The sequence below is a fragment of the Canis lupus genome, chromosome 3 (assembly GCF_003254725.2).
Source record: "Canis lupus dingo isolate Sandy chromosome 3, ASM325472v2, whole genome shotgun sequence".
Classification (NCBI taxonomy): domain Eukaryota; kingdom Metazoa; phylum Chordata; class Mammalia; order Carnivora; family Canidae; genus Canis; species Canis lupus.
The window spans coordinates 35,508,017-35,523,811 of record NC_064245.1 but is presented as its reverse complement, the minus strand read 5'-3'; the positions used below and the strand labels follow the sequence as shown (position 1 = coordinate 35,523,811).

Sequence of the window (15,795 nt, the reverse complement as noted above, 5' to 3'; positions counted from 1 at the left end):
TATATTATGGCGCATCAAAAGATGCAATTGTAATTGGGATCATTTCCTTAATTTCTCTTCTTCAATCTCATTGTTAGTGTATAGAAATGCAACTGATTTCTGTGCATTGATTTTATATTGTGCCACGTCACTGAATTTCTGGTTGACAGCTCACAATTTTGGGGTGAAGTCTTTTGGGTTTTCTACTTAGAGTATCATTTCACCTGCAATGAGTGAAAAGTTTGACTTCTTTGCCAATTTGAATACTTTTATTTCTTTTTGTTGTCTGAGGGTATGACTTCTAGTACTATATTGAATTACAGTGGTGAGAGTGGGCATCACTGTCATCTTCCTGACCTTGATGATAAGCTCTCAATTTTTCCCCATTAAGTATTATATTCGTGGTGGGCTATTCATATATGGCTTGTATGATATTAGGTATGTTCCCTCTATCCCTACACTTTGAAGAATTTTAATCAAGAAAGGATGCTGTATTTTGTCTAATGCTTTTGTGCATCTATTGAGAAGATCACATGGTTCTTGTCCTTTCTTTTGTTAATGTGATGTATCATGCTGATTGATTTGTGAATATAACCCACACTTGCAGCTCAGGAAAAAAATCCCACTTGGTTGTGGTGAATAATCCTTTCAGTATGCCATTGGATCCTATTAGCTTGTATCTTGGTGAGAATTTTGGCATCCAGGTTCATCAAGGTTATTTGTGTAATTTTCCTTTTTAGTGAGGTCTTTGGTTTTGAAAATGAGGTAATACTTGCCTGATTGAGTGAGTTTGGAAGTTTTCCTTCCATTACTATTTTTTAAAGATTTTATTTATTTATTCGTGAGAGACACAGAAAGAGAGGCAGGGACATAAGCAGAGGGAGAAGCAGGCTCTCCATCAGCCATCACCTGAGCCTGATGTGGGACTTGACCCAGGACTCTGGGATCAGGTCCAAGCCAAAGGCAGATGCTCAACCCCTGAGCCACCTAGGTGGCCGCCTTCCATTACCATTTTTTTGAAACAGCTTCAGAAGTATAGCTATTAATTCTTCTTTAAATTTTTGGTAGAATTCCCCTGAGAATCCATCTTGTTCTGGAACCTTGTTTCCTGGGAATTCTTGATTACTGCTTCCATTTCTTCGCTTGTTATGGCTCTTTTCAGGTTTTCAGTTTTAGTAGATTATATGCTCCTAGGAATACATTTCTTCCAGATTAAGTCATTTGTTGGCATATAACTACTCATAATATGTTCTTATTATTGTTCATATTTCTTCAGTTTTGGTAGTGATCTCTCCTCTTTCATTTCTGATTTTATTTAGTTGGGTTCTTTCTTTTTTCTTTATGAGAAGTCTGGCGAGGGGTTTATTAATTTAAGCTAATTCTTTCGAAGGACTAGCTCCTAATTTTGTTGACCTGTTTTACTCTTCTTTTGGTTTCTATTTCACTGTTTTATGCTCTAACCTTTATTATTTCTCTTTTCTTGCTGGATTTAAGCTTTATTTGCTTTATTTGTTGTTCTTTCTCCACTTACTTTAGGTTGTGTATTTGAGACTTTTCTTGTTTCTTGAGAAAGCCTTGTATTGCTGTATACTTCCCTTTCAGGACTGACTTTCTTACCTCCCAAAGGTTCTGAGCAGTTGTATTTTCATTCTCATTTGCTCCTATGAAATTTTTAAACTTCCTTTTTGATCCATTCATTTTTTAAAAATATTTATTTATTCATGAGAGACACACACAGAGAGGCAGAGACATGGGCAGAGGCAGAAGCAGGCTCCCAGCAAGTAGCTTGCTGTAGGACTCAATCCCAGGACCCCAGAATCATCACCTGAGCCAAAAGCAGATGCTTAACCACTGAACCACCCAGGTGCCCCGATCCATTTGTTTTTGTATTGGAGTTCAATTTGCCAACTTATAGCATAACACCCAGTGCTCATCCCGCCAAGTGCCCCCCTCAAGTGCCTGTCACCCAGTCACCCCAACCCCCTGCCCACCTCCTCTTCCACCACCCCTTGTTTGTTTCCCAGAGTTAGGTGTCTCTCATGTTTTGTCACCCTCACTGATATTTTCACTCATTTTTTCTCTTTTTTATTAGTAGGATTCTCTTTAACCTCAATGTATTTGTGTTCCAAATGTTCTCTTATCATTAAATTCAAGTTTTTTTTATCATCTGAGGTTCCTTTACTTAAAATAAATATTTATTTCCATTACATAAGCAAAAAGCAGTAGTTCAGAGTCAGTGTGGTGTAAATTAATGAGTTTGAGAACTTTAAAAATCCTGGTTTCTTTTTGTTAAATTTAAATTCAGTTTGCCAACATATATAGTATAACACTCAGTGCTCATCTCATTAAATTCAAGTTTTAAAGCATTGTGTGTGAGAATATACAAGGAATAATCCCAATCTTTTGGTACTGGTTGAGACCTAATTTGTGACTCACAATTTGATCTATTCTGGAGAATGTTCCATGTGCACTTGAGAAGAATGTGTATTCTTCTGCTTTAAGATGAAGTCCATCTGGTCCAGTGTGTCATTCAAAGTCCTTGTTTTCTTATTGATTTTCTTCTTAGATGATTTGTCCATTGCTCTGAGTAAGGTGTGAAAGCTGCCTACTATTATTCTTTTATTATCAATATGATTCTTTAATTCTATTACTAATTGGTTTATATAATTAGCTGCTCCCAGTTAGGGGCACAAATATTTATAATTGTTAGACTTTCTTGTTGGACAGACCCTTTTATTATGCTATTGTGTCCCTCTTTATCTTTTATTAAAGTCTTTGGTTTAAAATCTAATTTTTCTAATATAAGGATTGCTACCCTAGCTTTCTTTTGTTATCCATTAGCACGATAAATGGTTCCATACTCTCTCACTTTCAATTTGGAAGTGTCTTTGAGTCTAAAATGAGTCTCTCATAGACAGTATATCAATGTGTATTGTTTTTTTTAATCCATTCTGATACCCTATATCTTTTGATTGGAGCTTTTAGGCCTTTTCCATTCAGAGCAACTATTGAAAGATATTAATTTAGTGCCATTTTATTACCTGTAAAGCCACTGTTTCTGTATATTGTCTCTGTTCCTTTCTGGTCTTTGTTACTTTTGGGCTCACTCTCACTTCTTACAGGATCCTCCATAATATTTCTTGCAGAGCTGGTTTAGTGATCACATATTCTTTGGTTTCTGGTTATCCTGGAAACTCTTTTTCTCTCCTTCTACTCTGAATGACAGACTTGCTGGATAAAGTATTCTTGGCTGCATATTTTTTCTCATTTAGCACTTTGAATATATCATGGCTGTCCCTTCTGCCTCTGTGGTCTCTGTGAACAGGTCTGCTGTCAGCCTTATGTTCCTGCCCTTGTAGGTTAATGACCTTTTGTCTCAAACTGCTTTCAGAATTTTTTGTCTCTGAAATTTTCAAGCCTCACTATTATATGTCAGTGTGTTGATCTATATTTATTGATTTTTGAGAGAGTTCTCTGTGCCTCCTAGACTTGAGTGCCTGTTTCACTCCTCAGATTAGGGAACTTCTTAGCTATAATTTGTTCAAATAATCTGTACCTCTCTCTCTTTCCTCTTCCTCTGGGAGCTCAACTATTCTAACATTGTATTGCTTTATAGTATCACCGATCTCTTTAATTCTTCTCTGGTGATCCAGTAGTGTTATAACTCTTTTTTCTCAGTTTCCTTATTTTACATCATTTTGTCTTCTATATCACTCACCCTTTCTTCAGCCCCATTTATCCTATTAGAGCCTCCAATATCATGGCAGCCTTTTTTATTTCAACCTGATTAGATTTTAGTTCTTTTATTTCTCTAGTAATGGATTCTCTAGAGTCTTCAATGCTTTTTTTCAAGCCCAGCTAGTAACTTTATAGTCATTGTTTTGAATTCTAGTATATATACTCAGTGTAAAAATGAAAAATAAAAAATATTTAAAACTAATGAGAAAGGAAAATAGCTGAAAAGCTTAAAAAATATAAAACTGAAGGACTAATGAATAACTCTACCACAGAGAGATACACTACACTAATCCGAAGAGAACAGAAGCTAACTAAATAGGAAAAAAAGGATAAAAATGGGAGTAAAGTAAGACAAGAAATTGAACAGAACAGAACAATAAACTGGATCCAGAGTGTGTTTTGGTCTGTTTGTTAGAAGAAACTAGACCCCAAAATAGGTAAGAAAAATTTATATATACAAAAAATAAAGTGAACTACGATAAAGAAACTGAAGGACTAAAGAATAACAAGAAAAACACATGAATGCCACATACTTCTTTCCCCAAGAGCAGGGGTTTTACAGTTCTGTATAATCAGTAAATTTGTATTAGCTGGAGGTGCCTGCTGGTCTTCTGGGGGAGGGGCTTGTTGGGCTGATTCTCAGATGTCTTTGCCTGGGAATTGCACTGCCCTTTCAAGGGGCTGAGCTCAGTTTAAGCAGCTCCAGAGCTGGTGAGGGAGGGATTAAAATGGTGGTGGGCAGATCTCTAGCCCAATAGCTGAAATATCAAGCTCCCCCACTCTTCAACAAACCCTCACAGAAAAGCAGTCAATCACTCTTGTCTTCCTGGTTTCTGTCAGAACTCTATTCACCCAGCTTGTGACTGGGCATTTTTATCTCAAGCGTGTGACCCCATTTCCAGGCTCTAAACTTTATGGACTCTTTTGGTGGGCACCTGTGTTGCTCCTCCCAGGGTGGGGAGTGAGATCTCACCACAGTTCTGCCTCTTGATGGGCTCCTGTTCAGAGAACAGTCACCCAACTGTGTAGCGGTTTGTGGCTTATGGCAACACTGGGTAGAAAGCTGGTGCCTGGTCTTACTGCTTGCAATCAGCTTTCCCGCTCCAATGCCTGGGAACTCTGCCACACTGCCACCCTTGTCCTTTTGGGACCCTGGGGATCCTGAGACCACATTGTCCTCCACTGAGATTCATCCCCACTTCACCTTCTGAGCACTTTTCAGGTAAACTTATAAAAGTTCCAATTTTGAGCTCCACTTCTTGTAACACTTCCAGTACCTAATTTACAGAGGGTCCCTTCCCCCTCTGTTTATCTTCTGATATCACCTTGGATTCACATCTCCACACCTCTTACCTTGCAAAAAGTGGTCACTTTTCTATTTGTAGAATTGTAGCAATTCTTTTCTCAGATCTATGGTTGATTTGGTAAATTGTCAGAATGATTTGATAATCATCTAGCTGATTTCCAAAAACCAGATGAAACAAGGATTCCTTACTCCTCTGCCACCCTGGAGGATCTCCATTGATTTTTTATATTGTTGGTTTTTTTGTTTTTTGTTTTTTTTTTTAGTTTCTATATCATTTATTTCTCCTCTAACCTTGATTATGTTCTTCCTTCTGCTGGATTAGCCTTCATTTGTTGTTCATTTGCTATCTCCTTTAGGTGCAAGATTAGGTAGTTTATTTGACATTTTTCTTACTTCTGAGGTAGGTCTGTACTGCTGTAAACTTCCCTCTTAAATCTACATTTGCTGCATCCCAGAGCCTTTGGACCATTGTGTTTCCATTTTAATTTGTTTCCATGGGGACTTTTAAATTTTTTTTATTTTATTTCTTGGTTTACTCATTCATTGTTTAGTACTATGTCATTTGACCTCCATGTATTTCTGGTCTTTTCAGATTTTTTTTTATCTTCATAGCATTGTGGTCAGAAAAGATGCATAGTATGACTTTGATCTTCATGAGTTTTTTGAGACTGGGTTTGTGAGCTAATATGCAATCTATTCCTTGAAATGTTCAATGTGTACTTGAAAAGAATGTGTATTTTGCTGCTTTAGTATGAAATGTTCTGAATATATCTGTTAAACCCATCAGTTCCAGTGTGCCCCCCAAAGTCATCATTTCCTTGTTAATTTTCTGTTTAGATGATCTGCCCTTTGATGTAAGTAGGGTGTTAAAGTTCCTACTACTTTTGTATTATTATCTATTAGTTTCTTTATGTTTTTATTAACTGTTTTATGTATTTAGGTGCTCCTGGATTGCATTCATAAATTTTTACAATTGTCATATCTTCTTGTTGGGTTGTCTCCTTTATCACTGTATATCCTTCATTGTCTCTTTTTAGTATTTGTTTTATTTATTTTTTTAAAAAAGATTTTATTTATTTACTCACAAGAGACATAGAGGGAGAGGCAGAGGCATAAGCAGAGGGGGAAGCAGGCTCCCTGTAGGGAACCCAATGCGGGACTCAATCCCAGGACCCCAGGATCACAATGTGAGCCAAAGGCAGGCACTCAACCACTGAGCCACCCAGGTGTCTCTAATTTTTGTTTTAAAGTCAATTTTCTCTGAAATAGGTATTACTACTCCAGCTTTCTACTAACTAACGTTTGCATAATAGATGTTTCTCCATTCTTTCATTTTCAATTTTGAGTTGTCTTTTATTCTCAAATGAGTTTTGTAGGTAACTTATAGATGGTTTTTTTTTAATCCATTCTGTTATTTGATTTGGGTGTTTAGTCCGTTTCCATTCAAAGTAATTATTGATAGTATTTGTTTATTGTCATTTTATTTTTTGTTTTGTGGTTGTCTTTGTAGATTTTCTTTCATTCTTTCTTGTCTGTCTCATGGTTTCCTGATTTTACTTAGTGATATATTTGGATTTCTTTCTCTTTATTCCTTGCATGCTTATTAGTGTTTTTTTGTTATGTAGTTACTCTTAGGTTTGTATATAACATATTCTGCATTAAAAAGTTTGTATTAAGTTGATTGTCATTTAAGTTTGAAACCATTCTTTCCACCTCTACTCCTTGCTTTAAGTATATGTTATTATATTTTATATCTTTATTTTAGTTCCTTGACTAAAGGAACTAAATAAATAAAAAGATTTATTTTTTATAGAAATATTCATTTTCACTGTTTTCATGTTTCCCACTCTTATACTGTCACTTTTGGTCTGTGTTTTCCATTCAGAGAGTCCCCTTTAGTATTTCTTGCAGGGCTGGTTTAGTGGTCACAAACTCCTTTAGTTTTTGTTTGTCTGAAAAACTCTCTTCTCTCCTTCTATTCTTGTGATAGCCTTGCCAGATATGGTATTCTTGGCTGCAGATTTTCCCATTTAGCACTTTGAATATATCATGCCATTCTCTTCTTGCTTGAAAAGTTTCTGATATAAATCTCCTGCTGTGGGTTTTCCCTTGTAAATTAATGACTTCTTACACTTGCTACTTTAAATTTTTTTCTTTATCACAATGTTTTGCAATTTTTAAAAAAGATTTTATTTATTTATTCATGAGAGACACAGACACAGAGAGAGACAGAGACACAGGCAGAGGGAGAAGCAGGCTCCATGAAGGGAGCCAGATGTGGGACTCGATTCCAGGTCTTCAGGATCATGTGCTGGGCTGAAGGTGGCACTAAACCGCTGATCCACTGGAGTTACCCAATATTTTGCAATCTTAATTATGTGTTGATGTGGGTCTACTTTTGTTGATTTTGATGCAACTTTGCAGTGCTTCCCAGATCTGGATATCTGTTTCTTTTCTCAGATTAGAGACATTTTCTGCTAGTATTTCTTCAAACACATTTTCTGCCCTTTTAATTTTTTTCTCTTTTCCTTTGGGACTCCTACAATACAAATGATATTACATTTGATGGAGTCATTAAGTTCCCCAAGTCTATTCTTATTTTGTGTAATTATTTCTTTTCTCTTTTGTTCAGCTGATTACTTTCCATTACTTTGTCTTCCAGGTTACTAATTCATTCCTCTACTTCTTCCATTGTTCTATTCATTACATCAAGTTTATTTCTCATTTTATTTACGGAGTCCTTTATCTCTGCTATGGTTTTCCTTATTTGTATTAAAGATCTCACTGATACATCCACTCTTTTTTCAAGTCCAGTGAGTATCTTTATTATAATTACTTTAAACTCTCTTTCAAACATGTTAATTATATCTGTTTCACTTAGATCTCTAGCTGTGGCCTTGCCCTGTTCCTTTATTTGGGATAAATTTCTCTATCCCTTCATTTTATCTGCCTCTCTGTGTCTGTTTCTTTGTGTTAAGAAAGTCAGCCATGTCTTCTGGTATTGAAAATAGTGACATTATGAATAAGAGGTCCTAGGGTGCCCTGCAGTGCAGTGTTTCCTGTTCACCAGAACCTGGCACTTCAGGAGAGTATCCTCTATGTATTGCTTGCATTCTGCTGTTGTCTGAGTCACTTTTCCTTTCAGTGAGATTGTCTTCATTGATTTTCTACCTGTTGTGGGCTATGCTTTCTCTCTGTGGTGTTAGTAGGTCCTAGTCAGGATAGGTCTGAGGGTATGTGCCCACCAGAGAACTTGGGAATGGCATAGCTAGTAGCAAAATCTGTGCTGGGATACTAGCTCTATGCTGGATCCTTGGAATAGTTTTGGTACCTTGGGGCTGAATGCCTGGGCTGCCAGGGCATAAGGGTGGGTATGAGACAGTGCCTGGGCCTTGTATAGTGGCTGGGAACATACACTGTTGTGTATGTGCACCTGGTGGCTGGTCAGGGCACATGAATGGCTTTTACAAAATTTTCCCTGAGCTCTCAGGGCCAAGACCAACATGCTTGTAGTGAGCTAGTCCACAGAAGGACTCGTGGGTATGGTGCACTGGCATAATGTCAGGCAGCCAGTGTCTGTACAGCCCTACATCTGGCAAGTAGTTCTGTGTTTATGCTGGGGGCAGAAGAGTAAAATGGCACCTGTCAACTCCCACACTTTGAGAGAAGTCCCTCCAACGTGCTCCAAAAGTAGTATGAATAGATCATATAATGTGCAAACAGACATTATTTTGTTGTTGCCTCTCTATGCAAGCTGTTGTCACTTTAAGAATACTAACCCAGCTATCACTCACCTTCCCTGATGGCTCAGTCCTGAGTCAGCAGACTTTTAAGGCTCTAGGCTCCAAGTACCACTGGTTTTATACACTCATGGAATTTAGTCCCTTTGGTTTTTTTTTTATAATAAATTTATTTTTTATTGGTGTTCAATTTACCAACATACAGAATAACACCCAGTGCTCATCCCGTCAAGTGCCCCCCTCAGTGCCCGTCACCCATTCACCCTCATCCCCCGCCCTCCTCCCCTTCCATCACCCCTAGTTCGTTTCCCAGAGTTAGGAGTCTTTATGTTCTGTCTCCCTTTGGTTTTTAAAGCCAAACATGGGAGCTAGTCTTCCCTGTGTGAGCTCCCTGGTACAAACACCCATTTTCTGCCCTCTGCACATGCACAACTCCCTCCTTGCTGTGGTCAAATTCTAGCTCTGGCTTTCTGAACTTCCTAAATTTTTAGCTGCAGTTTCTTTTCTATATTTAGTTGTGGTGTTCATTCTTCCAGTCTTTGGATTGGTTTCTGGTTTGTTGATTTATATGTGGAGGATATCTAATTGAAAATGTCAGATGGGGTGAACTCAAGGCCCTACTGCTCTGCCATCTTCCCAGGGGTTTCCCACTCTATGTCTTTTAACTCATTAGTTTAACTCATTCACATTGAAGGTAATTATTGGCAGGTAAGGATTTAGTATTGCCATTTTGTTAATTATTTTGTTTCATTTGTTCCTTTATTCATTTCTTACTGCTTTTCTTTGTGGTTGATGATATTTTGTAGTTATATGGTTTATTTACTCTTCAGCTTTTGTATATCTATTATAAGTTTTTCTTTGTGGTCACCATGAGGTTTACATTGAACTACATATAGTTATAATGGTCTAATTTAATCTGATAACAATTTAATTTCAATTGCATACAAAAGATCTATACTTTTATTACTAGGGTTAAAGTAATTTATATGCTATTGTGCATTATTGCAGTATTCTCTTCGTCTATATCTTAACTTTACTAGTGAGACTTGTACTTTCATATACTTTTTGTTTCTGTTTAGTGTTTATTTTTTCAACTTGAAGAATTCCATTAATCATTTCTTGTAAGGCAAATCTAGTGCTGACAAACTCCCTCATTGTTTTGTTTAATTGTGAAAGTATTTTTCTTTCACTGAAATGTTTTGTGGGATATACAGGCTACCAGTTATGAAATGAATAAGTCATGGGAATACAAGTATAGTATAAGGAATATAGTCAATTAAATTTTCATACCATTGTTTGAAGACACATAGTAACTACACTTATAGTAAGTATAGCATAACATAAAGAAACGTGGTATCATTATGTTGTATGCCTGAAACCAACATAACACTGTGTCTCTACTATAGTCAAATAAAAAAGGGAAAAATATGTTTATTCTTTTTAAAGGAATCTTGCAAATGTCACATGTTAAAATATAAAAATAAATTAAAATTATTTTAAAATATTAAAAAGTTTTTCCCGGTTTAATATTCTTGGTTAGCAAATGTTTTTCATTCTGTGTTTTAAATATATAATCCCTTTGTCATCTGACATGGAAGAATTCTATTGAGAAATCTATAGTCTTATGGGGGTTCCCTCGTATGTGCTAAATTGCTTATATTTTGCTTCTTTCAAAACTCTTTGTCAAAAAAAAACCTCTTTGTCTTTGAATTTGACAATTTAATTATAATGTATCTTGGTTAGACCTATTGGATTCAATCTATTTGGTGACTTTTGGGCTTCATTAATTTCATTTCCCTCCCCATCAACCACTATTTCTTTAAATAGAATTTCTTCCCCAGTTGGTCTCCCTTTTTCTGGTACTCCCATAATGCAAATATTGTTTTTTTTTTATGGCATTCTATATTTCTGTAGGCTTTCTATACTCATTTAAATTCTTTTACCTTTTTGTCCCACTAACCAGGTAATCTCAAGTGATTAGTCTTCAAATTCACTAATTCCTTCCTCTGAGCATGCTGTTGAATTTCTCTATTGAAATTTTTAGTACGGTCATTGTATTATTAATCTCTAAGATTTCTGTTTGATTTTTATGGTTTTAAATTATTTTAATTGAACTCATTCATTTATTATTTTCTTGATTTCATTCAGTTGTCTATGTATGTTTTTTTTTTTAGTTTGCTGAGTTTATTTAAGTCAATTGTTTTATGTTCTTTATCAGGATGTTTGTAGTTCTGTTTATTCAGGATTGGTTACTGGCTTTATTTATTTCCTTTCATAGTGCTATATTTCCCTGATTCTTTCTGACTCTTGTGTCCTTGTATTGGTGTCTGTACATTTGAGAAAGTAGTAACCTTTTCCAGTCTTTATAGCTTGGCTTAGCAAGGAAAAGTCTTTTACCAATCACCCAAGCCTAGGATTCTGAGTAGACCAGCTTTAGCATCCACCGAACAGTAGGGCAAGCTACCAGTGCTTTGAAATTGGGTGGGGATGCTGTCTGGGCCCTGCAGTTGCAGGGGCCATTGGTTGGGCTTTGCATTAGGTGGGGACCCTGATGGGTTGTCTAGTCAGATGGTGATTCTGGCTGGGCTCCTTCATTAGGTGGAGTGGAATTTGTAGGGCCAGTAGTTGGGTTCTAAGTTTCACTGGAGCTTCCTGCATAGACAGGACTGCTGGTGGGGCTACACCTTTGTGTGTGTTTGTGACACAGCTCTTAGGCTGGCAGAAGTGATTGGGTTCTACAGTGGGGTCAGCCGGGGCTCCTTGTTTAGATGAGGATAGTTGGGGATAGTCCTTGTTGTAGCAATGATGCTGGAAAGAGCTTTGGTTTTCCAAACTGCTGTTGGGGGTACAGAGCTTCTGCTAATATCTGCAGCACCCATGAACTCATTTTCCTGTGAGCCCAGATCGTTTTTCCCTGTTTCTAATGGTCCTATGTAGTCTACTAATTCTAATCCCCCCTGTTCGATGTGAGAAGAGATAAGTGTAGGTATCTTAGTGTTCAAAAACACTGGAAAAGTTGGATGTATGTCTTAGTCTCTTTCCCCCCGTGGAGAAATCATGTGCCAAGGAGATCTTTCTCTGTGTAGTTCTGTGTCAGCTTTGAGGAAAGGTGAAAGTATGAAGTAAAACCTTCACTCTGACCATTTTAAATATTTTAAAATTAATTTTTGCACTCCTATAATGTGCTAAAACACTACCTTTGAGGTCTCGGATTCTCATAAAGGCATTTTTTTCTGTGAGTGAATTAGGACCAGAGACCTCTATTTTGCCATCTTGCAGATGTCACTGTATATTAGCCTTTAGTCTTAAAGTAAATATTTATATTGTTAATAAATATGGTTTGTGGTCTGTTTTGCAACCATCCAACTTTGAAGAATAGACGGCAACTAAAATATTATATGGGAGATTACTGATTTATTTGAATCATAGAAGATTCTCTAAAATATTTATATTATTTATTTTAAAACCTATACTTGAAAATAGGAATAAAATGTTTTTTAAAAAAGAAATTTGTAGACCAAGCTTGAAAAAAGGTACTAAGTTTTGGAACATAAAATGAAATGCCTATTACTCATATCCAGGGACTCTAAATGACAACTCTAGAAATATCAAACTCTCTAAGAATTAGAAAATTAGAAATCAAGAGGACCTAAGAAGAATACCATAGGAAAATGGGAATTAAATGGGTGGCTTTTTCATAAAACCGACAAAGTCATTCATACAGAAGGAATAGGCTGAACATTTTGGAATCTTTTAACACTTGTATAGGATTAGATAATTCAGGAAACAGTGCTGTCAGGAAAATTCTTTACAGGGAACACATAGATAAGTCAAATTGAGGTCCAATATTACCTGGAGTATGATGGCAATTGGACATTATTGAGAATCCAACTTTAGAAGGTATTAAATATTCTTAGTAATGTTATATATAATGTCCATATGGCCATGCGTGTGTCTGTAGGCTAAAGCTGATAGTCAAATTGTGAACAGTACCTTACTAAATTATATCACCTAAACTTGGAATTCTTAAACATGTAGAATTTATATCTGTGGTAATTCAGGAGCTTTGTAATATTCTACAAGTACTCAACATTTGACTACTTTTAATCATCTGCAAATTTCTGGACAAGTGAAATGAATAAACCATACGAGAAGTAATTATTTGGCTAAATTATACCAAGCCATTTTTTTCATAGTAGCCCCAAGCCTTACCACTTGACTTTTTTTTTTTTTTTTTTTTTTACCACTTGACTTTATTAAAAATAATATTAACTCCATGTAGTAAGTATGGCATTTCTTTCTTTGAGTTTGGAAAATCTATAAATTTAGGGTTTAAGCCTACCCTATTATCTGATACAAGAAAAACAAGTCATTATCATATAAAATACTTAGAGTTTGTGGGTTTCCTTGGGCTCATTATGTCATCATTTGACCAGATGCTGAAAAAAAATCCTCCTGAGGAGATGAGTTATCATCATTGAACAGGAGACCTGGTCCATATTAAAGTGTTACACTGATAGACTGACAGTCATCCATTAAACAGAGTACTACCAGGTGATGTTGATAACACATTACCATTAAGGTAAAGGAGAAACCCAAGTGGATGCAAACGTCATATGTGAGACTAATAAGTATAATTGAGCAGGGTTTAATTATCATTAAGGACTTTGAGCTAAAGAGAAACTTACTCTAATAGGATAGATAAACTGATTTCTTAATTTCTTCTTAATTATCTTGACCATTATAATTTTATTTTTTATTTTTATTTTTTCAAGATTTTATTTAAATCAAGTTATCTACATATACTGTAGTATTAGTTTTAGCGGTAGTGTTTAGTGAGTCATCAGTTACACATAACATCCAGTGCTCATTACATCAAGTGGTCTCCTTAATTCCCATCACCCAATTACTCCAGGCCCTACATACCCGCCCTCCAGCAACCCTCAGTTTGTTTACTATAGTTAGGAGTCTCTCATAGTTGATTCCCTTTTATCCCCTTCCCCTAAGTTCACTTGTTTTGTTTCTTAAATTCCACATACAAGTGAATTTATATGGTATTTACCTTTCTATGACTGACTTATTTTGCTTAGCATAATACACTATAGCTCCACACACAACATTGTTAATGGCAAGATTTCATTCTTTTTCATGGCTGAGTAATATTCCTCTGTGTGTGTGTACCAAGTATTCTTTATCTTTCATCAATCAATGGAGGTTTGGTTGTGCTCTTTCCATAATTTGGCTATTATTGATAATGTTGCTATAAACCCTGGGGTGTATGTGTCCCTTCAAATCAGTATTTTTTTTCAAATCAGCATTTTTGTATCCTTTAAGTAAATACCCAGTGGCACAGTTGATGAGTTATAGAGTAGTTCTATTTTAACTTTTTGAGGAACCTCCATACTGTTTTCCAGAGTGGTTGAAGCAGTTTTTATTCCCATCAACAGTATAAGAGAGCACCTCTTTTTTTTTTAAGATTTTATATACTTATTCATGAGAGACACACAGAGAGAGGCAGAGACATGGGCAGAAGAAGCAGGCTCCCTGAGTGGAGCTTTATGTGGGACTTGATCCCATGACCCCAGGATCATGCCCTGAGCTGAAGGCAGATGCTCCACCACTGAGCCACGCAGGCATCCCAAGAGGGTACCTCTTTCTCTGCATCCTTGTAAATGTTAGTTGTTTCCTGTATTGTTAATTTTAGCCATTATGATAGGTGTGGGTGGTATCTTATTTGTATTTTCCTGATGATAAGTCAGAAAACATTACTGTTTTCCTGAAAGTTTATTGAAAGTATAGAATTTTTCTGAGTATGGTTCCTACTCCATTTTGTTAGTTTCTTTGGTCTAAGTATACAAGTATACATATTTACATTAATTATTGTATTTTTCTTTGTTCTGCTCTTGTCAAGATTGTAAGATATTGAAGAGGACTTACAATATAACACAATGGCTTATTGGCCATCATGTAAAAGTTTCATATATGGTTCCAAAGGATTCATAAAGTGATCACAATTTCAAGTGTCCTGACATCTGATTTCTAGATCCAGAGTTTGATGTGGCTGAAAGAGTATGATTTTATTTGAGTTTATATGCAATGAACCATGGCAAATATCCTGATGACCTCTTGACTAGATAGAATAAGATTGACAATGAATGTCTCCCATGTCTACAAACATCACCTGCATGTTTATACAAAGTTAAGAAGCCTGTATATATTGTCCTTTTTCTGCTGAGTGAATGAAAGCTGCACCAACTCTGTAATAAGTCATTTTTGCAGAAATGATCATAGTAATTGCTTAACATAGAGTATGGATAAATCATGAGACCATGAAATATGCAGTAAAATATTTTATCTGTCTTACAACTGTCCACACAGAAAATGACTCTTTAAAAAAGGATAGTTTGACTGTTGCCACAGAATGAGCCTATGTCGGCCAGGTGTTCATGATAGTAAATGACAAAAGTCATGTCTATTTTGACATCGCAAATTCTAAAATCTATCTCTGATGAGCATATACATGTCAAAGTGTATAAATTGTCAGGTAATGCTGTGGTTTAATCAAAGATGAGAACTCATATTATCTTGTAGAGAAATGATGGCCTAAAAATCATGTTTAATAACTTTACACTGAAGTACAATGTAGTCAGTAATGCCAAAGCAAAATGTTGACGTTCCATGTTTCCCTTATAGAGTAATAGGATTTGAGTCTTCAGGCAACAAGTCCCTTCAGGGAATCTTCTCTATAGTTTTCAAGATAACAACACATCCTCAAGTTTAGGCTATCTTTGGTGAGCCATATTTAGTCACAGAGGGCCATCCTCAACACTAATCCTTACCTATATTTTTCTCATCAGTTTATTCAGTTAGAAGTTCTGGAAAGAATTTCACTGTTGCATTAAAATCAAGGTGAATGGACATGTTTGATCATAGATATAGGTGACATAGAAAATTACACTATATAAGAGGCCTGACTTAAGAAGATAAATAAGTGGATCCTTTCAGAAAGCTAAGTATTGTAGATGTTTAATT

At 36.0% G+C, this 15,795-nt stretch overlaps 1 non-coding gene across 1 annotated transcript; it reads left to right on the top strand.

The window, feature by feature from the left end:
• The first annotated feature begins 15,321 nt into the window (after positions 1-15,321).
• LOC112654200 (small nucleolar RNA SNORD115) lies at positions 15,322-15,401 on the top strand. Its single transcript, XR_003132862.1, has one exon. It is a non-coding gene; the product is annotated as a small nucleolar RNA SNORD115 (small nucleolar RNA).
• Positions 15,402-15,795: the final 394 nt, after the last annotated feature.